Source organism: Netta rufina (genome assembly GCF_964035555.1).
Source record: "Netta rufina genome assembly, chromosome: 9".
NCBI classification, from domain to species: domain Eukaryota; kingdom Metazoa; phylum Chordata; class Aves; order Anseriformes; family Anatidae; genus Netta; species Netta rufina.
The window spans coordinates 14,287,434-14,310,204 of record NC_140132.1 but is presented as its reverse complement, the minus strand read 5'-3'; the positions used below and the strand labels follow the sequence as shown (position 1 = coordinate 14,310,204).

Genomic DNA, 22,771 nt, shown 5'->3' with positions numbered 1-22,771 from the left:
TTTCCTTCCCCACAGAAAGAACCCAAGATGTATTAATTGGCACACCACCATGCCTACAGGCCCACGGCAGACTTGCCCATACTATATGCCACGCTGCTGTCGTCTCCAGCCAAAAAAGTGCACACTCACTAAATTCCCCAATGCAAATTTCTAAGTAATTCAAAAGATGAGTCTAACTATGCTGAAGAAGCATTTACTTGCACTTTACACTGATACTGTTTGAAAATTGAGGAAATGAAATCTGAGGAACTCCATTTCTCTAGTTCCCAGAAGTTAAAGTTTTATAAGAATTACTTAAAGGACTTTCTTTCACAACATTCTTGAAGGAATGCAATCTCTTCCTTCCACACCAGCTACTGGCAGGCTCATACCAGACAGACATTTAATGAGGAAAGTGTTAAACAGTTCTCTCCAAACTCTGATAAGGACACTTAAGTACACCTCTCAACTCAGAAATTCTGCACGCCAGAAGGACAGATTCCTATAACCAACTTTAGACAAGCTAAGTCAAAGTAATCTACTGCTGGCATTTACAGAAATAAAGCAAACAGTATCTGAAGGTTTCCAGGAAAAAAAAAAAAAAAGGAACAAGGGTCCAACAGTTAATATGCTTAATGAATACCTGGTTTTTCCACATCAATCCCCTGTTCTAGTACAGATTGCCTCTGTGACATGGGCAACCCACTTCGACCTGGCTTTAACAATAAAAAAGAATTTCCACAGAATGCCCCTAGAATAAATAGAACTTGGATCCATGCCACTCTAAGTCTAGGTTCTGTTGGCTACCTTATACTCCACACAAAAGACAGCGGAGACACCACCTCCTTGAGGCAAACGAGAAAAATTCTTCTGAAAAATTCATCAATACCTTTTTTTTTTTTTTTTAAAGGATTCGTTAGGACCTCAGCAAAACTGTTTGCCTGATGCATCATGCCTGTCACATGGCGTGCTGGCCATGAGGAGGCCTGAAACATGAAGTTTCTCAATCTTACTCAGCCACCATGATGCAACTTCCCCCATGCTGATCCTGGCGAGGCCCTGCTCAGACTCCACACTTCATCTTCTAGTTAGAGATGGATTAGTGCCTGCCCCAGACATCCAGCCCTCTCTGGAGGAGAAGGGCTGAATAAATAAAAAAAAAAAAAGAAGAATACAAAACAAAAAAAAGTTATTCTAGAAGGCAATTAAAAAAAAAAAAAAGTGTAGGGTGAGAGCATGATAAGCTCAGTCTGGAGGGTGCTACTGAAAACACCAAGCAGAGAACCCCAAACAGCACCATTACCAGAAGGCTTTCAGGAAGCCAGCAGCTGCTGTCCAGCAGCTCTGCCGGATACAGTCTGCAGGCTCACCGGACCTCTTTCATGGAGCTTCTTTTTCCTCCTTGTGGCATGGAGGGTCAGCTTCAGCTGAAACCGAAGTGAACATCTCACAGCTTTGTGGGACCTCAGATGGAGCGGGTATAAATGGAGAGGTCGGCAGAAGGGAGACAGGCAGCCAGAACCTCAGCAAGAGGTTCTGAAGGAGATGAAAGCTGAGCAGATACAAGCCTAGAAAGGGGTGAGCACGGCTCATCGGTCTAAATCCAAACGTAATACCCTATACGCTCGTGAAGTTGGACAGAGTTCCTCTAAAAGACGGAGACAGTCAGTTACCATGGAAATTGAAGCACTTCAGGAATCCAAGCAACATCAAGTCAAAAGGCATAACTAGTAATAGCAAGGCACAGGAGTACAATAAAAACATACCACTCGAACAGTCTAGCCTAGAAACTGCTTTTTACTTCAGCAGACACTAACCTAGACAGAAAGGGAGCCATATCAAAAAGGAAAAACACGCAGCAGCTAATTACACGCTAAATAGAAGAGTTTAACTGAGAATTAGAGATGAGATAAAGATTAGAGATATGCAAGCTGAGCAAAAGAAAGTGTAACTGGAAAGTTTGACACTGACTTGCAGCACAACATCAAGCATCAGAAGCTGGAACTCCAGCCACTAAGAACTAGCAGATGATGGCTAGACCCCATCCACACCAGGTCAGTATCACTACAGGTTAATGGTATGTTACATCAGTACTTGCTCTGAAAAAGCTTGAAAAAAAAACACACGCTGCTCCTTCAGAGACTGATCTTGGTGACATGCCTTAATGCAAGTTATCTGCAGCAAGGTAAGTCTTCCTGCTTTGTGCTTGGGCTGCACAGAACACTTCGGGTAGCAGAGCGTAGAGGTACAAAAAGCTGCCAAGGCAAGAGATTCATTTTCAGTCGCAGTACCAGCTTGAACAAGAACCTGGGGAAAGGCCTGCAGCGTGCCCTGAGCTGTACCACATTGCACTTGGCCTTCTGAACCACTTCTCTGTCCCTCTCATCAGCACCACAACAGGAACGCTCACCCTTTTTCTGAAGCACTTCAGAAGCCGAATAATTCCGATCACATTGGCTTTCTCTAGCTGACCTAGGCGCTCACTCTGGAACATCCCAAGCTGTCAGAAGCCGCAGTTCTCATGTTCTTCCCCACAGGTGACTACACTGCTGCTAATACACAACACTGGTATTCCACTAAACCATCTTATCAGCACGTTTCTTGGAACTCATGAGAGTTAGATCAATATTAATAAATTTTTCAATCAATCCCTGTTTCTAGGTTTACATGGTTCGTGCTCACCAAAGACTGTAACGCTGTGTCCACAGTTCACTGAGAGAAAAAGCAGCGTACAAAACCAGCAGCATGGAGCCCTGCTGCCGTGCCACGTACCATGACAAACAAACATTTCCTCAGTGTACACGCAGTCAAGGTCTGCTGCTGTCACCTATGACACTGATACGTGGACACTGAGTTTAGTGGCCTGATTTGTTCCATACACTGCATTTAAATAACACCAAAGAAGCTGCTTCTCCAGAGGTTCAGAAATTCAGTGTTCTGCAATAGATAACACAATACCTTACGGAAGACAGGTTTATGTTAATAGAAGAAAAGAGCAGCAATTCTTTCAAATATGATGAGACCGATGGCAGAAAGATGTAGCTAACCTGTCTGAAGAGCCAGTGTGTGGACAAATCTCATACAATGGCTGAGTCACCTACAATTAAAGCAAAAAATACAGTCAGAGGGATGAATAGGTTCAATGAAACTTAATCTTAATCGCACCAGCTGGGAAAACCGCTTACAGTTCTGGGTAGCATTTACAGCAAAGAACGTGTTCTGAAAAATTCCAGAACTGGAAAAAAATCCCAATAAGGAGAGATTAAGGGAAGATGGACAGCAGCACAGCCGGACCCACGGACAACCCATGACCGCTTTCAGATGCCAGCCGCCTCGGGCTGCCGGCGGCTGCGCCACCCGTGCTGGGGCAGCCTCCGGGAGCACAGGAGCAGCCGCAGCACCTGCGGGCACAGCTCGCGAGCCGGCGCTGCAGGCGTGGAACTTCCTCCTCGTCACCTTGAGCGACCCAGAGCCGCCCTGAGGGGCTTCAAAACACACAAACGGGGGAAAACGCCTCACGGGGGGGGGGGGGGGGGGGAGCGCGGGGCCTGACTCAGCGCCGGGCCCTCCGCGCTCCCCCCGGGGCCGGGCTCTCCAGCGGGCCCCATGCCGGTTCCGGCGCCCTCCCGCCCGCCCCCCCAGCACTCACCGGCGCCGCCTCAGCTCAGCCCCATGCCGGCGGCCGCCCGCGGGACCGGGACCGGGACCGGGTCCGGGTCCGGGCCCGGCGCTCCCCGCCCCGCCCGCGGCTGCCTCGTGAGGCGCGAGCGGGCCCCGCCGCCAGCCGGCTGCACGCGCTGAGCGGGACGGGACGGGGGGGCCGGAAGTGACGCGACCCCGAGCCGCCGGTGTCGCCCGCTGGAAGGGAGGGGAGGGGAGGGGCCTCCGAGGGGAGGGGGAGGGAGGGAGGGAGAGGGAGAGGGGAGGGGGCGGGGCTTATGGGAGGGGGCGGGGCTAGTGCTTGGGGGGGACCTGAGGTGGGGGGGCAGGGCTCGGTTCCACTGGGGGGGCCTGGGGCTGGGGGGGGCACAGGAGCAGCAAGGTGGGGATGGGGGGCACAGAAACATTAATGTTGGGCTGGGGGGGCACAGCATCAATGAAATGGGGCTGAGGGGGGCACAGAGCCATTACTGTTGGGCTGGGGGGCTCATACAGCCATTAAGGTTGGGCTGGGGGGGTCACAGAGCCATTAATGTTGGGTTTTGGGGGGCACAGAACCAAGAAGGTTGGGCTGGGGGGGTCACAGCATCACGGAGGTTGGGCTGGGGGGGTCACAGAGCCATTAAGGTTGGGCTGAGGGGGCTCATAGCATCATTAAATTGGGCTTCGGGGTTACGGAACCATTAAGGTTGGGCTTGGGGGGGGTCACAGCATCACAGAGGTTGGGCTGAAGGGCCTCACAGCATCATTAAATTGGCCCGGGGGGGTCACAGAACCATTCCTGTTGGGCTGGGGAGGGCTACAGCATCATTAAGTTGGGTTGGGGGGCGTCACAAAACCATTACTGTTGGACTGGGGGGCTTGCAAAGCCATTAATGTTGGGTGGGGGGGGGCACAGAACCATTAAGGTTGGGCTGAGGGGGCTCATAGCATCATTAAATTGGGCTGGGGGGTCACAGAACCAATAAGGTTGGGTTGGGGGGTTCACAGCATCATTAAATTGGCCCAGGTGGTACTGAGCGGGGTAGTGAACCACTAAGGTTGGGCTCACAGAGCCATTAAGGTCACAGCATCTTTAGGGTTGGGCTGGGGGGGGGTCACAGAACCGCTGATGTTGGGCTGGGGGTCTCACAGCATCACTGAGGTGGGAACAGACCTCCAAGACCATCCCATCCCACAACCCCTGCCACCACCACCACCCACCGAACCATGTCCCTCGGGCACTGCCATGCCCACAGCAGTGCCGGTGCCGTTCCCAGCACGGGCTGGAAGGCGATCCCAGCTCCCGTGGGCCTCGCTGTCAGGCTGCAGGGAGCTGCGTGGTCCTGCAGGCCCGGCACATTCTTGCCTCCAGCTGCTAGGCCGATAGCATCTAAAACCACACTGCCACTTGCCAAATATCCATCCCTAAAGGCACGTGTGGCTGCAAGGGTGTTGGAGAGCGCTGAGGGAGAGGAGAGAAACGGCTGATGGCAAATCGCCCCGTCGGAGGTGGTCATCTGTGGGGAGAGCCCTGTGAAAGCCCACAGACACCACCTGCAGAGGGGCCCAGCAGCACGTCCAGGGGACAGCCGAAGCCCAGCGCTTTGGGAAATCAGCCCCAGGTTGCCCAGGTCCTGCTGGCCGGACCCCAAGAGGAGTGTGAAGGGCTGGTATCTCTCTGCTTCCACACGTGCCACCAGACACACGCCTGCCTTTAATAACCCATCCTACCCTGCTGCTGCCAGCAGCGCCTGCAGCCACCTCACGATAGGCTTATCTGCCAGCGGAGCGGTGCCCAAGCAGCGTGTCTCTCCTCGCAGGCAGCCCTTTTCCGTGTCACTGCTCGCTGCGACACGCTCGACTGAAGCTCGTGTGCTCTGTTCTGGGTTCCTAGAAGCCAATGCTTAACTCCGTCAGATGTGTGTACTGCTCAGATACACTCAGCCAGCTGTGGGGCTGAGCTGACCTGCTCTTGATTACTGCCCCACCAACACGTGCATCGTTCCAAGCGCTGTACCAGAACCATTTCTAAATGCTTCCAGCTCATCTATAAACACCGGTGTGACTTCACTAAGTACATCTCCAGGTTCATTTTCCAGGTGCATCAGTTTCTGAGGAGCACCATAAATCACTGAGGGGTCTGTAAGCCATACGAGGATCTATATTTTCACACAGTACACTTTTTTTCCAGCAGTTCTCCTTCCTTGCAGACCAAGGGAATCGGTCAGCATTGCATCTTACAGCGTGCAGCCAGAGCAGGTTCCATAGGGTAAATGACCTGAGCCCATCGCATCACCCCGGTGGTACACTCAAGGTGCTTCTCACACAGCCCCCACATGAGTCAGCCCAGCAAGGTGAGCCAACAAGAAACCTGCCAATAAAATGTGGAAAAAGGATGGTTTTCTGTTGGCTGAGAGAGTTGAGTTGGCTGAGAGTTGCAGGCGCATGACCACTATTTAAGGGAACAAGAGGAAAAGAACGGGAGAAACAAAAGAGCCCGTTTTGGCAGCCGCCCAAAATTAGCTGTAATACTGAACTGGTTTGACTCAAGTCAGAATGATCATCTTCCTACATTCAGCACTTCTCCTCACCAAGAAAAGTTAAAAACATTATTTCTGGAGTCAACGCATTCACAGAAAATGTTGCAGTTTAATTCTGCATTGGCTGCGTACTTCATCAACCTCCTTTATTGCTTTTGCCAAGGATTGGGGTTAGATTAGCCAAGTTTTGGTTAGCACTTACCTAGGACATGGCAGTTACTGTTTCGGGATAATGACTCAACAGTTATTTCCCCTGAATCTCTGGAAATTCAGTGACATGGTATTTGCTGAGAAATCAGTATTAAAGGTTTGATGACCTTGTTGGGCAATTTTAAAAATACTTCTGTGTGCAAGTTTTCCAGCTCTAGTTTTATGGATGGTTATTAACCAGTTCTTCATACAGCCTGGAAGAGAAAAATACTGCTGTTAGATATGGGGACACCATTCTGTTCGTTTTCCAAATGAAGAACAGAAAAGCTTATTGAATAATTTCAGTTTTTCTCACCACTGGGTGGGGATCAATCATATTGGCCATATATATTTTCACTGAATTCCCCTAACTAATTACCCCTCTTTCCAGATCATTGATCTACCCAGTGCTATCAGCTTTCCAAATTTTCAACTATATTTAATTCATTATTATTGCCTACACCTCCCCTTTTAAGCAGGATGTTTTGTTTTATTTTAAAACCAGAAAGTCTCCTTTTGTGACATTGAAACGGTGAGGGTCTGAGTCATCTAATAACACATTTGTGAAGAACTCCCCCAGTTTCCATTTGGATTGCATTGAAGCATTTCCTCAGACTCTCCCTTACTCATAACTGCTTTTAACCTTGCAAATTTGGCATTTTTATAGCACTGAGTTCCTAAACACGTGGTGCCTGGTGGAAGTCGTCACTCAGCACATTGCAAACAGACCAAACTGTGGTCACTTCCAGAGAGCGATGCGCAGCACAGCAACTCCCTAAGCTGTCGTGTCCTCTGTGTGTGCGCTCACAGCTGTTTGCATTGCCTTTGTAGCTTACCCAAACACTGTTACACAGCTCCCATTGCATCTCACGCAAAGCCAGTCCTCTCCTCGCATCAGCTTGGCAGAGCAGGATGAAACTGCCCTTCTTCCCAGGCCGTGCAGTGAGCGGTGGTGCTACGGAGGCTGCAGGGAGGGCATGGGACAAGAGGCAGCACTGCCAAAACAGTCACATGAAGGCAGGAGCACCAAAATGGGTGCTTTTCTGCTGGGATATTGAGAGAAAACCAGAGGTAGTACACATAAATGGGAGTAGCAGACATCCATCCATCCATCCCCAGAAATGAGGCTGTGATGAGGAAAAGTCTAAGATACTTTTTGGACTAAGTACTGGCTGGTGAAAGAGCCTACCATATGACTCAAAGGAAAAATATTATGAAGTTATTACTGCTATTAAACAGAAGCTCTTATTCCGTCATTCCCTATTAGTAATAAGAGTAAAAAGATTTGCTCTGATACATACTTTAACATGTTCATCAAAATTCCTGTAGTCATTTTCAATTAAAGGTTAACTTCTCATCATTTTTTTCAACCCATTGCGTATTCCAAGGTATTATCTTGATCCACATTAGAAGGTTTCCCTTACACCTAATTGCTTTTCTTTTTCAGTCTCTGGCAAATTTGAACTTGTTTATTGCTTCACAAACCTCAAACCATGCAGGCTTTTATTAATTCAAAGATTAATTTTGTGGTTGGCCTGTTCCCTCCACCCATCTCCTCAAGCTGTTTCAGCTGCTCTCCAGCTCCCTTGGCATTACTCTGGTTTGGAGCACTGCAGATGCCTGGCAAGCTCAGCTCACCAGCAGCACTGCTAGCTACATTTTTTCTAGGAAAGAGACAGGTCACAGGACAAATTGAGTTATGGCTTGCCAAGAGATCACTGTGTTCAGTTCTTTTAAAGCATCAGGTCTTCGACTTGGTAGAAAAAAGAGGGGGAAAAAAAAACACACAGTAGAAATAACAGTTTTTCTCTGCTCAGTTCACCTTTGTGAGACTTGCTAACACAAGGAACCGATCCAGAGCACACACTGCAGTGCTGTCACAGCTTTTAGAAACTTTATGTCCATTTACAGCCAGCATAATTCCTCGAGACTTTGCTCAAAAATGTGGGAACACAATAGCAGCTCGAGGCTGGAGGACAGAAGCAGCTCTGTCAGCCTGCTTAAATCAAGTGCAGCAGCCTTTCTTAAAAGCTTTCCCATGATTATTTGGATTTCATAGGCACGTATATTCTACCCAAACATGTTGTCTGGTGGATCTGAACTGGGTGCAGGACCCAACAAAACTGTTTCACTGGCCCCTTTACAACTCCTGCAACTAGAAGAGTTGCCACATGCAACATCTCAACAACCCTTCCCAGCCGGATCCCCACGCAGCAGGTGCATGGTGTCCCTGCGTGTTCCCTGGTGGATGTGCTGAATGATGCCAAGAAGATATATGGTGTTCAGTGAGTGCCCTTCCTCAGGCTGACTGATCGTATTTTATATGTTTCCCCAGTCTGAATTTATCTCCTGTTATCTCTCATCTTAAACTGTGGATTCTTGAGGGCAGAGATGTCAGCGTTACATGCTGTACAGTGCCTAGCTGCCAGGGGCCAGCTAGGTTTATGTGCTTCTGCAGCACAGAGCATAAAAAGCATTTTGCTTTAAGAACATTTGCGAGGTTTTTTCTCCTTTGTGCATGATTTCTAAACCAGCAAACACAAAAGCCTAACTGGAGATCACATTGGTATACAAAATCTATCCTGTGCCAAAACTAAGATATCCAAGTAGCAGAGAAAATAAATCAAAACCTACTGTTTATTTTTTCACTCTCCTTAATGTGTATATGTTAGCGTGTTCCACCCTGCCTTTTCTGGTAGGGCTGTATAAATATGTGCCTTAGCTCCGAGTAGGTTCTGGGAAGGTTTCTCTCAAGTGCACGGGCGTGCAGCTGGCCACAGCTGGCCACCGAGGCTGCAAACACACCTCTGCTAGCCCCGTGCCACCCAGTCCTCCCTGGGGACAACCGCAGGGCCTCCCATGGAACTTTCCTGGCAAGGAAAGCCTCTTCCTACCTTTCCTACCTTTGTTTGCTTTTCCTGACCTCAGCTGCTGGCAGGCTGGGGCTCGCCGCTGGCCGAGGATCCCCAGGTCAGCGGGCTGGCAGCAGCACCGCAGCCGCACTCTGTGCTCCTACGCACATCTGGCACCTGCACGGGAACATCAGACCCCAGCCAAGTGCCTCAGCTCCCGAAGGCATGGCCAGGTGTACAGAGTGTCCTGTGAAATGGGGGCTGGCAATCTGCAGTTATGGTTTTACTGTTCAACAAGATGAGTCATCAGCAGTCGAGAGGCACAAGTCTTTAAAAGCCTCCTTTTAAAGCTCCTTAAACTAAATTGGCAAGTCTGAGTTGTTAAACAATTTATTATCACTTCTCTGCCAGAAGATCTTGAGAAACAGCTTAAAGAGCAAATAGTGCAAAGTGCCCAAGATTGTCACAGCTGAGGCCTTTCTTTTCTCTCGTGTCACCCGATCCTTTTTACCCTTTCTCCAGACATTCAGCTCTTCTTGGATTAAATAGTCTTGCTAGTAATTTCCATTACAACAGCAGCATATCTAATAAGTCACATGTCTTCAGCAGCAGTCACAGTGAAAGGGGAATTCATCGCTCCATTTATTAGAACAAGATCTTAAATAGTCACTTTTTATAGCACACAGAACAAATAGTATCGTGCTCTCCCATTCCTCTTGCTATCCCCAGGCCTGCCATGGAAAGCAGCAGGGAGGCCGTGCCTGTTTCCAACTCACTGCTCAGGCGCTTCCAAGACGATTCCCTCCCCAGAGATTCCTGCCACAGCCTTAAATGAACCTCTCTGCAGCTACTGGGCACGTCACTGGCTTTCTTGGTACTTGTCCCTGTTTGTTTTTTTCTGCCTCTGTCTTTAATGCAGAAGTCTTTCAGCTAGCAGGACAGTCAGACTGTGCTTGACCTGCACTGTAGCTCAAGGAAATGGGCAGTGAGAGCTTTTCTTGCTTCCACGACTGCACCATGCTGTCCCGTAGGCTGCTGTGCTGAGCACACCCAGGTGTCTCCAGTGAGGATGCCGCTGTCCCGAGGGTTTGCACAGGGCTTGTCCCATCCAGAAACCTTAGGGCACCGTGGCAGCATTGGTGAGAGCAGCAGCAAAGCAGAGGCTGCAGCATTTTCTCCTGCGAAGGGAGGTTCAGTTTGGTAGCAGGTATCCCAGCCACGTGGAAAAATTGCCCAGGGGACCTGGCAGGTCCTGCTACAGCTACTGACTTCACTAAGAAGTATTCCAGTAAATGCAGGGAAACTCCACCCACAACAGGGAAACCCAAGCCAGCACAGACATACCAAAGCAAACAAGTAAATAGGTAAAATGTAGGCCAACCTCAAAGGCAGGACTCTTGAGAAACCATCGCTTTTATCTAAGAGGGCACATTTAGCAAAGGGCAAGCACTCTTGCACTTATTATTTGGCTGTAAGCAAAGCGACTGCAAAATGAACCTGCCTCAGCCCACCCGACACAGAGGAAAAATTCAGGCTCTTGGGCAGCTTTCGCAACTGGAAAAGCAGATATGCTTTAGAGCTGAAGAATGCACACACACCGCTAATGGACCTCACTATCTAGCAGCACGATGTTTTGATTTCATATTAGAATTGCTTGAAAATGGGGCCTTTAATACCTCTATTGTTGTACATTTCTCCCTCAAAGTACGTTTGAAGGACTTAATCAGACTCATTTCCTTAATTTCAAGCATATCTCTGAAAATGTATTATCCGAGGCTGATGGCATCAAAGAGTGAATTAGGAATAAAGCCAAGTGAATAAAAACAAAGATATATTTCCTTTCAGTTACTGTGCAGCCTTCACAGGCTACAGAGCATTAGATTACTGAAATACCACTGACACATTCTTCAAGATCTCCAAATTAGTGCCTTGCTTTTATACCCTTAGCATGAAGCAAGAATGCAATCCTTGTTACCACTCAGCCCAGCGAGAGCTATGCTGTGATGAGCAGCTTTAGCTTTGCAGCACTGGAAAAATGTCTTTGAACCAGTGCTGTTTGCATTCCCAGTTTCCAAGACATATTTGTCATAGCAAAATTCCCCTATTGAGCTGGAAAAAAAAAAAAAAAAAAAAAGGATTTGATGACCGTTTTGAGGAAATATCTGACAGTGCATGCACCGCTTGCTTTCACCGCCTGTTCTTTGACATCAGCCGTGGAGAAGCAGAAGCCCTTGCTGCTGCTCTGGGTCAGGATGAAGGTCCCTGCACCCCTGCCCACCTCTGATGGGAGCTGCTCAGAGAGGACATGAGACAGGGGTAGGCACGTGCTGAGAAGATGGAGTGAGCTGAAATCAAGGGCAAGGGGACAGCTCCCGTTCCAGCTAATTGGGGAATCAAGCACAAATCCCCCTTCTGGTGCTATGCAAACAGCAATGGTAATGGGGGCAAAGCAGGGGAAGTTTGGTATCCATGGCTTATCCAGAGTTTTAACACAGAGCTTAAACCAAGAATATCCCTCTTCTGGCAAATTAAGAGACATCTCCTGAGCTCTGCTGTGGCTGGACCCAGAATGCGATTTTAACAGTGTGGTCCAAGAGAAATGATTGCCACACTATCCACAAGCAATGGCGCCCAGTTTCATAATCCTGGCAAAATTACCATATAAATATAACCTGAAACAGCACCCTCACTGTACACACAACTCGCGGTTGTTATGATAGCATTCCTACACCATATTGTCATCTTCTACTACTCCCTCCTGAAGCCTCCTGTGGATGGGACTTCACAGCACCGCAGCCCTCCTTTGTGCATTTGTGCAAAGTGGCATTTCAGGGCCCTTCAGGGCCCTCCCGCAGCCCCAGGGAGAAACACAGCTGTATGAGGGTCACCTCCAGCCTGGCCGTGGCTGCCTGTGACCTCCCACAGCAGCAGAGGGTTTCTTCCCGTCCAAGCCCTCACTCTGTGCCTTGTGACACTTGCTGCTGAGAGCTGATCTTGCACCGACAGAAGCAGAGTCCTCACTTCCTTACCATCGCTCCTACATTCTCCTGTGCAGCCCCAAAGCTGGAAGGAGCAGAGGGGAGGAAGCAGGCTAGAGGAAAGCTGATCCTTGCCAAAGCGCTCCCACCCCATCAGCTCCTGGGAGGATTTCTCTGCCTCTTGGTTACGTTGAATTACTGCAGATGCATGGATTTCCTAATTTCCCTTTTAGGTGGAACAGTTTCCAGATCCCAACTCACTTCAGTGCCAGTGACAGAGAATTTTTCTTTTAGCAGGTCTGAGACCACCAAGTCCTGAGGAGTCCATGTGCAACAGTGGTCTGGTTTGGACCAAGGACACGTCTTTGAAGCAAGTTGTGCGATCAGCCCAATTAGCACCGTGCTTTGCTTCACATCAAAGTAGCCGTGGAGCAAAAGAACCGGGTTCCCTTTGGGTGAGCTAAGCCTGAAGCTGCTCTCCAGGATCCTGCCTGATGTGGTGCAAGTGCTAAAGCAGCTCAGCCTCCGGAGCCAGGCTAGGGCCTGTCCAAGACGTAAAACCCTCTGGAACATACCTGCGGCCCCTCCTCTGCTCTACAGGCCTGGTCCTGCTGTGCCACGCTGCTTGCTGGTGAAGGCATAGGTATCAGCTTTCTGGGGTGCTCCAAGGGGCATCCGTAATCAGACCTATTAACCATAATCAGACCCATTAACAGGTGTGCTGTTTCCACTGCCTTCCCTGCTCACCCCACTTCAGAGACAGACACCTTCATCCCCTCACCACTGCCCGTGCCCGCAGAGGGCACACCGATGCCGTGTCCTTGCTGTGGGTGCCCATGGAGCCATGACACATAGGGACAAACTCTCCCCACCACCAGCAGCTCTGTGGGCAAGCCACGCTGTCAAGGGGAAATCCGCGGGCCCAAAAACTGGGCCATGGAGGCACCGCAGGGCTTGGACCCTGGCCCAAGGAGGGAGTGCTGCAGGTCGGTAAGCACGGGCCGAAGCCACAGCTCCAGCACCAAGCGACTCTCTTGAGCCATGCCAGACAGACAGACTGGTTTCTTTGTGCCTACATTCCCCAAAAATTTCTGAAAAGATTCTGAAGGCACGAGGCAGGAGGAAGATTTGAGGCACTTAACTATGCAACAAACCAGCAGCCTCTCAGCTGCAGGACACTCGCGGTGTTTCCACAGTTTTGCCAGACGGTAAATACGCGGTGTCTAAGTAAGGATGAAAGCAAGCCTCTGGCAAGAAGGCAATGTTCTCTCACTGGCAGTAATTAAGCTGAAATTACAAATGGACACAAACTGCTAACATTTTTTGTGGCTTTATGCAGACTAAATTCTCCATCCAACCTTAAATTAAGCTCTGCTAAAGACAGGGCAGGGAGAGGGCTTGGCGCAGCAAGGAGGCGATGGGATGGCCACAGCTGCTCTGCCCATACCCATCTGCCCTCCTGGGGCTCTCTCCTGCCTGGGCCATTCTGCCTTGACATGACTTATGCAACCTTGTTCTCCCAGCATTTCTCAGGAAACTGCTTTGCAGCTGGCAGCCCTTGCTGTTACAGCAAAGCTCGAGGCTGGGAGGCCTCCTCTGCCCCGTGCTACCAGGAGGAAAGCTGTGCCCGCTCCATGCAACGACTGTGCAGGGAGCCAGAGCCTGAGGTGTTGGAGCACCTCCTCGTTGGTCTGGGAGGCAACCCCTTGCCTTCCCTGTGCGTGAGCCCCATCTGCCCCAGTCAGGGAGGCTGGATTTGCTCAGGGGCAGCAGCACCCCAAGAGCACCCTGCCCAGTGGCTGCTGAAGCAGAGCTGCACTGGGGGAGCCTGGGGCTGCAGTCAGCCCCACGCACTGACACGCACGAACCAGCCTCACAGAAAACAGATCATGTCTGAGGCTCACTGTGCTTTCCTGAAATTGTACAATAAAAGTTACCTGCCCACTCCTCACACCCTGCTCAGGCTCACTGCATTACTCTGGGCCTTCCTCAGTAACAACCAGACCTGGGGGGCTGCCAAGAAGCCAGCGAGGGCAGTCGCCTGCTGTCAGGAGTTAGGGATTTCCATCCCCACCCCAGGACAGCACCCAGCAGCCCCACAGAAGTGCTCTGGACTCTCCTTCCCCAGGCCCATGGCAGAAGAGGGCCTCCCATGTGCTCTCCCTCCCAGGGCTCAGCAGGGCAGCAGCTCCAGAGCCTCCACTGCCAAGCAGCTGCTCATCACACTGAACAAGAAGCTGCTGGATCCTTTCCACCATCCTTTGCCCTCTGGGGTCCTTTCTCGTGAATCTGTAAGGTATTAGCATAAGAAGTGACTAATTACTTTTGCAGCTCCACCCTAATGAAGCAAGCTCACCTGCCTCCTCAGGACAGGTCAAGCCCTAACAGCCACCTGGCTGCTGGATTGCTTCAGACACCTCCCAGGGCTCTGCAGACAGCGCAGGCTCCAGGGCAGGAGGAGACAAGTGGCTGTGAATAGCAAAGGGCTGAAACAGCTGCTCCCTGTGGCTTTCAACCCCCTGTGCTGGGCGAGCGAGTGGCAGCATGCTCGTGGTGGCTGGGAAACTCAAAGGGAGGAATGTGCAAACACGGTGCTTGCGTGACAGCACTTCCCACTGCTCACACACGTGTGCAAAGGTGCTCACCCACCTACGTGCCACACTGCGTCCTCCTCCTTCCGAGAGGCAGCGTGCCATGTGCCGATGGAGACCTCACCCAGCGGCTGTGCCTGTGGCAAGGACGGTGTTGGCACCCTGGTGTAGCCCTGGACCTGCCTGTGCCAGTGTCCTCGTCTGCACCTCGCTTGCCCAGAGCGTCCCTGCACTCCTCCCGGAGCAGGAGCAGGAAGATGCAGCAGCAGCCCCTCAGGAAAAGCCCTCTCCAAAGCTGTGCCTGCTCAGAGCATTCCCACCCTCACCATTGTTTTGGGAATAGCTGGAAAATGTCAGCAGGGCGCTGGGTGCGGGTGGGGGGTGGGCAGGAAAAAGGAAAAACAGATGATTAGATTTTTTTAAATCAGCCAATAAATTATATTAACTTTTCCATTGACCTTTTGCGGGGTCACATTATCAGACCAGTGAATATGGTTCATGAAGATAGTATTATACTCAGATTTCAAGCTGTGCAGAAAATGCATCCCTAGCAATACCCCAAAATGGAAACGTCAGCTGTGCCAGAGGGATGTGCCGCTGGGCTCATGGGTTCTGGGTGCTCCCTCCAGGAGCAGGGCAGAACCAACACCCACAAATATCACACTGATTCCTTGCAGCACCCTCTCTGTTGTTATTTAAAAGGCCCAGTTCCCCAGCAGGCTGGAATTTTGTAAGGCCCGATTTTGCCTGTGGTGCCATTTATTGCATTTTCTTTGAGATTGCCTGCAGAGGGACCTGCCTGTGGTATGTGGCTAGGACAGTGGGGATGAGGGCATGGCTGCAGGCACCAGACACCAACACGGGGCAGGAGGGACTGCATCCCCATGCAGCACCATGTCCCTGTGCAGCTCTGCATCCCCATGCAGCATGCACCTGCTGCATGACCACGAAGTGACTCATGCTGGCTCTCCTGTGGCTGTGATGCCTTTCAGGAGGCCCATCAGGGAGGCTGGGGACATCAGTGTCCCTGCACACTGTGCCCCCAGTACTGTGCTCGGTGGGGATAGTGTGACTGCGCCTTGGCAGGTGGGGAAATGAAGCAGGGCAGGAGCCAAGTGCTCCCAAAGCCACAGGGGCAGAGCTTGCCAAGGGCCAAGATGGGTCACCTGCAGCGGTGTGGCTGGCAGCATGACCCTGCCCTCCCCAGGCCAGGGCTATCCTAGCCCCCGTGCAGAGCCCCCCTCACCCTCCGCTAGCCCAGCGAGGCCAAAATTAGCCTCCCCTCTGCATGTGCAGAGGGTAGAAGAGCCACAATTGTATCTCAGGAAGGCATTATTGTACTCCATGAGCCCTATCTTATCAGGGAGAGAAAAATGGGACTTTGACAAATTGCCTCTGCCGTGGCTGGGGTGAGCACATGATTTTCAGGAATCGCCCACCACAGCCACTATTGTTCCCAGCCCCGGCGCTGCGCGGGGCCGTGCTGCACGACCCTCCCACTGGGGAAGGAGCACACGGGGCCCCGCACATTGTGTCTGCAGCCCGGCGCTGTGGCGGGGAGGCAGCTGAGGTTGCATTGATCCCTTTATCGCCAGCCTCGAGCGCTGATAAGGTGACATCACCCGCCGGAGCGAGGACTCGACCCCTGTTGCAAGAGGAGATTGTTATCGGCAGGCCCTGGCAGGGCCGCGCTGTCCGGCAGCTGGAAGCAGGGCCACCCCGCGAGCCTTTGACACGATAGGAAGGGCTTGTTTCACCCTGCACAATGGCTGCTCAGATCCTGCCCAACAATGCTGCAGCTCAGCACGGGGCAGCCCCAGAGCACACCAAAGGCACTTGGCTTCTCCTCCGCGGTGGCCCAAGGGACCCAGTGGCTGTCCTGGGATGCTCTGCCCAGCCCCAGGGAGTGCCCAGGCCCCAAAGCACCCACTGGGCCCAGGTGGGTGCTGGTCCCAGCCCCAGGCAGCCCGAGAGCAGCCTGTGGGCCCATCACAGCCCATCCCTGCAGGGAACAGGGGCTGCTCCTGGTGCCTCTCCACCGCCAGCACTGCTGCTGCGAGGAGTAACCAGGAGGGAGCAAAGAGCCTCTCGAGCAGGTCCAGATAGAGGCAGAAGACCTGAAAGGCAGCTGTGGTGGCTACGCTCCCAAACAGCCAGCACAAGCCCCCGGTGATGTCCCACATGGGATGTCCACCTGCCCCACACCACAAAGACCAGGCTGGCTGCGTGCAAACAAACACATCCTTCAGCCACTCGTGCAACTGTGGGTGCTGCATGGCTGGCCTGGCAGTAGTGCTTGGGGTAGGCTGGGATCAGCACAGCCTCAGCAGGCAGGGAGAGCTCCTCTCCCTCCTGAGTGACCACAGCTATTGGGGCTCATCCCCATCAGAGGTGCTGGAATCCCTCAAGTATAACAGCTGAAGCAGGTCTGGAAGGAGAAACAGTCACTGAGGGCTCCAGGGAGCATGTAGAAAGGGTCACAGGTGACAGCAAACCAGCCATATCGCACTGCCATGCAATACCTACCTGCTGTCGTGTGCTTTGTGCCCTTTTCTGCTCTGCTGCTGGGTCCTGGGTTCCAAGGAAGGACGAAGGGGCAGAACGCCAGGCGCTGCAAGCGTCACAGCTACCCAGCCACTAGCTCCTCATGAACCTCCCTGTACCGACAGCACAGCTGAAATCCCTCCTTGTGGCTCATCTCCATCACTTTGCCTACAGAACACCTGGTGATGGCCGTAATCCTCCTGTGTTCTGCTCACTACCCCCTGCGGTGCCCCCACCTCCATTCCAGGCTCTCTGGGCAGGGACTCTCCTGGCCGGCACCCAGCTTGGTAAGAAGCAGTTCAGGGCACGGGCCGTGCATGAAGAAGAGCCACTTCTTGCCCGAGCACGTCAGGTCCCATGGGGCAGTGCTGCCTGCAGACATGGCCCACAGCCCCCGGGACCACCCACAAGAGGTGACCTGGCCCTGCCACCTGTTTTATAACAATGGGACACAAAAGCAGGCAATGGGGCAGGTTGGGGATCCACCTCGTCCTGGCGAGCTTGGGCCAAGCAGCAGCTGGAGCAGGACCTGCATGGACAAAGCAGAGCCAGCAGCACAGTGACCTCCTGCCACCCACCCTCCTGTCCCGGCGGCTGCAGCCTGGGGACTTCCCGAGCAGAGGTGGCAGCCCTGGCCTGTCTCCTTGAGCTCCCCTCATCACTCATCTGAATTTCGCTGCCCAAAATATCCCACAATGATTTCCGCAGCTAATTTGGGCCGTCTCTGAGTGTTCCTCTGGCCGGTTTCATATCAGACCTCTGTGTCCCTGCACTCTGAGGCACGGCACTAGCACTCGTCCTCGCCTTTCCCCTGCTGCCCTGACAGCACCAGCCCCGTCACCAGTCCCTTTTTGAGAAAGGCTCCCACTCCGTGGTTCTTGCTGTCTGGTCACTTCTCATTCATACACCACAAAACCCCGTGTCCTTGCTCTCCATCTCACAGCCCACACACCTCTGGGTGCTGTGGACAGCCCTGCTCCCTGCTCCGTGTGCAGTCCTGTCCCTTACAGCCCCTCTGCGGCCGTGCACAACCCAAAGACATGGCTGGGCCAGTGTGGTGGGGCAGGAGTGGGGCAGCCTAAGTCACCTCCTGCTCCAAAACAAACCACGGGCACCGCTGCCTGCTCTGGAGGCCCCGGCCTGCACAGATATCCTCCAGGGATCAGCTGCGGTGCCCACCCCACAGCCTGCCACACGGGCTCCTGTTTCACTTGGTGTTATCTTATCGCCATAGGAAAGGCAATACAGCAGAAGAATTTCCTTTCCTTCATGGTTCCAGCCTCTCCATTGTCTAGCGTCTGGATTTCTGAGCCTTGCCACTCAGCAATTCAGCGTGGGCCTTTGGAAATGTGAACGCACAGGCTCCTTATCAGCACGAGCTCTGCAAGTCTCCTGCCACTGCAGGCAGGCCAGGCAGGGTCTGCCCACCCTGGGGCCCCGTCCTCACCCTGATAGCAGTTTCCCCTTGCCTGAGACAGGCCCCAGCTGTGCCCTACACATGGGGACAGCAGAGCAATGTGACACAGAGGAGCAGAGCAGCAGCCACACAGGTCCCCACGTCCCCAGCCAGGATCCCCCTGCGGCTCCGACACAGAGAGCTCAGGCCCAGCATCAGCGTGCCCACCGCCTCCCCGCCTGGCACAGCAGGGCACAGCCCATGGATTTCAAAGCCAAGGCTGGGGACAAAGCAGTGCTTGATGTGTCACAGCTACGTCAGTGTGGGCTGCGGGGCCCCAGGGATCCCACACACTGCAGCTGCGGCCTCACCAGCACACGCGTGGCCCGAGGCACTTGCACGTGTCCAGTGCTGTGCAGGCAAACTGACTGCTTCCTCCCCATCCTTCTGGGGGTTCCCCCATTTCTGCAGCTTCCTCTGCTCTGCACAACGCAGGCTTTAAGGCACAAAGTCACAACAGGGAGAGAAGTTTGCCATCTCGGAGGGGCTGCAGGCTGGCTGAAGGTGCCCCAGCACAGCCCCAAGCTGCTGCTGAGTGGGAGAGGCTGAGGAGTAGGGCTGGAGAGCAGGGCTGGGCCAGCTCCAGGGCATGGCCACATCTCGGAAGCCCTGCTGGGAAGGGAAGGAGCCGGCCACACGTGAGGAGGGCACTGTGGGACCGAGCCACCTCCCCCCAGAAAGGAGAACCAGCTGCATCTGAAACTAGAACCTGCCATTTCTCGGGAGCAACGCAGAGCTCAAAGCAGAACAACTTCGGGTTTCTGTTTTGCTCATGCACTCCCTCCCCACCCTGCGACATGACAGAAGGGCTGAGGAGCCCAGAAAGTGCTGGCTGAGGGAAACTTGGAGCGTTTCAACAGAGGGAGAATCAGTTTTGCCTGGGAGCTGCACAGCAGCATTTCCTGACCACGATCTGTGCTGGGGACACAGAGAGCTGTCCCCAGAGCCCAGGCAAGGATGTCCTTGGCCCAACCCAGAGCCCAAGGGCCTGGTGCTGCTGCCACTCCTGCAGGCAGGCTCCTGTCCCCTGCGGGTGCCAGGACAACTGGGTGGCACACAGCTAAGGGCTGCTCTGCAGGGGCTTCCAGCTTCCCTCTTCTCTTCACTGGCTCCCTGGAGTGTGGTAACTTCCCACTGGGGACATGGCAATGTTTGTTTCTTTGTCCCAACAGTTATGATTCCAAAGTGACAAAGGGCAGGGGAACATTGCCAGCCTCAGTCCAGCAGTGCAAAGCCAGGTTTGCTTCCCTCAGCCTGCAGGGCCCTTCCACACCACCACCACCCACGGGACAGACCCTTTCCCACAGCCCCAGGACCATAGTTCCTCTGACTCAGGGGCGGTTTCTTTTCCTCTCACCTTCACCATGACTTATCTTCATGCCCCAAGATGTCCTGGGCACCTCAGGCATTTAGCCCCGTGACACTGTACCCTGACATCCTGCAGAGCTGCTCCTCGCCTCGCTGCCACCAACCAGCAGCTCTCCAGACCTGCTCTGAGTTTAAGGCTTCCCAGTAGGAAAAAAAAGATAAAGGAAGAAAAAAGCTGGACTTGAGCCATCACACAGCGGGGTGACAGCACAAGGCTGCTCCTCACAGGGACGTGTGGAGCCCCCAGACCAGTTTTGCAGGAGCCCCTACCTGGCAAAGGAGCAAGCTCGCTGTGCTGGGACCGTCCCCAGGGCTGTTTTTCCTCCAGCTGGGCAAGGCCGTCCCCTAACGGCAGGAAAGGGGGATTTCAGCCTCCCCCGGAGAAATCCGAAGTATTTTTGGAGCAGGCAGTGCCAGTGACCGTAGGACCATCTCAGCCTGGGGCCAGCTGACCTGTGCGGGCAGCATGTGAACGAGGAGCCCTTCCCCAGCAGGCAGAGCTGCCAGCACTGACACTGAGGTGCTGTGTCCTTCCCTCGGGCAAGCCCAGGGCAGGACTGCAAAGCTGCGAGCAGGACAGCCCCTCACCAGGGTCCTCCTGGGGCCAAAGCTGTCATCTCCCATATCCCAGTGCTGAGCCCGCAGGAAACAGCCACAGAAACCCTGGCCTCTGGCCTGATCAGCCACACGGTGTGGCACGCAGGGTGGCAGCTCCACAGGGTGCTGGAGGATCATTTTTTTGTGCAGTGCTGGCTCCATAAAGCTGGAAGTACAGCTTATGCATCCCCTGCTGTGTACTGTAAGGTCTTCATACCCCAAACCTGGCCAGCTGGGGAGCTGCAGCAGGAGGGCAGCCAGCAGCCGGAGCCCCAGGACATGCAGCCATGCTCCCCAGTCAGGTCAACAAATCATCTCTCCGGGTATCAGTGCCACAGGTAATATTGGCCAGGAAAATGAGTTGCTCGTGCTGCAGAGCAAAGCCTCTCAGGGAGGCTGAAGGTGCAGCAGACCCCAGCAAACAGCCTGGAGCTGGTCACAGCCCACACGCTCCCTCTACACGCACAAGGTGCCCTAAGAAAGCAGCACTCAGAGATGGAAACTTGACTCCCGCAGAAAGCAACTCGACTCCTGCAGAAAGAGAAGTGGAGAAGGGCTCACTCAGCAGGTGGCTGCAGGGAAGCACAATGTCTCCTTTGTGCAGGCTCATGACAGCAGAGCAGCCTCTGCATTGCCTCACGCCTCGCAGCTGCTGGTGGCTGCTGTGCTGAGCTGTCAACACGGCCAGCCTGGCATTCCCCACCAAGGGTAGGGCAGGGCGGATGCGGTTCAGCAACAGACCAAACCACCACAGGAAAGCATTAAGGCATTAATTTAACCACAGTCCTTGCCTATTATTTAGTTTGCCCACTGTTCAATAGCAGCATAAATATTAATAGGCTTTTGGGCCCAGAACTCTTTTTTTTTTTAATGGTCCTTCTTCTATAGAGGCAATAGCTTTTCAGCACAAGCAGCAGTCTGCACGTAACGAACTTGAGCAAACATTACTTACTCAGTTGTATTTCCACTGTCCTCCGTTCACTCATGGAAACAGCACAGGGGTTCAGCAAGTCTCATGGCCAAGGGTTTCTGTGAGCAACAAGCAGAATTGTCCAAAGCAGGAGGCTTTGGAAGGGCCTGCCCACCAAGGAGGCTCACAAGAGACCTAACCCTACCCACGTGGCAGGAAAAGGATGAGAATATCGAAAATTCACAGAATCACGGAATGCTAGGGATTGGAAGGGACTTTGAAAGATCATCTGGTCCAATCTCCAGTTCTGGTGGATGCAACATCAACTAAGAATGCAAAATGCTTTGAAAGGAAAAAAAAATACAAAAAAACACAGAGGGTACCCCAAATTCAGTTTGGCAGGTATTCTGACAAGTAATAGCTTCAGACAAAACAAAAAGAGGTGTTTCTGAGCAATGAGGTCCCTAGCATAGTGGTAGGAACAAAAACACAAAACATCCCCGTGAGGAGGGTGGGGAAGTCTGGTAAGTGACCGGTTTGGCTGAGGCACATTCTCTTCAGGAAACAAAGGCAAAAAGCATCTTCTCCAGGCCAGCCAGACAAAATAGCCTCTTCTGAGAAGCCAGTTTCCTTTATGGGACATTGACTCAAAATACCACTGACTGTATTTGTTCCGTGTAATTATGCTTGACTTCTACATGTGGCAGTGAAATATCTTCCCCTTCAATGATTCCATTAAAAACTTCAGAGCAGAGACTCAAGGGAAAAGAGGAGCCAAGGTGACTCAGGGGGAAACAGAAGCTGCTGTCAGGGGACCCTCTGTATGCACAGCGCAGCAAAATTGTACAGGACAAGCAACAAAGGGTCCCAAAGGCCACAGCAGTTGCTTGCATGCCCCACATCTGCTGTGGCTCTGCTCAGCAATTGTTTTCATATTTCCATCCACACTTAAGGCCTGGAAAGTACAAAATTACAGGACAGCATTCTCTTTTTAGTATCAGAGACCCGCGTCCACATCTGTCACTGCGCTTCACCACCTAAAAGCAAAACAGAAACTGACTTTGTGTTCCCAGTCCTATCATTACTTCCCATGCTGGACTAGAAACGAAAAGCACTGACCACGTA

General features: G+C 52.6%; 1 protein-coding gene across 3 annotated transcripts in view; it reads right to left on the bottom strand.

The window, feature by feature from the left end:
• Nucleotides 1-3,781, bottom strand: part of ATP13A3 (ATPase 13A3) — a 56,579-nt gene extending 52,798 nt beyond the window's left edge. For 2 of the 3 annotated variants that reach the window (XR_014618716.1, XM_084292189.1), the window contains exons 1-2: nucleotides 3,629-3,781; nucleotides 3,027-3,076 (exon numbers count right to left, since the gene is read on the bottom strand). The gene's annotated coding sequence lies outside the window, so the exon portion shown is untranslated. Of the gene's footprint in view, nucleotides 1-2,937; nucleotides 2,985-3,026; nucleotides 3,077-3,628 lie in introns of those variants that run through there. The other variant, XM_084292190.1, reaches the window with a different exon arrangement.
• Between the last annotated feature and the right edge of the window lie 18,990 nt (nucleotides 3,782-22,771).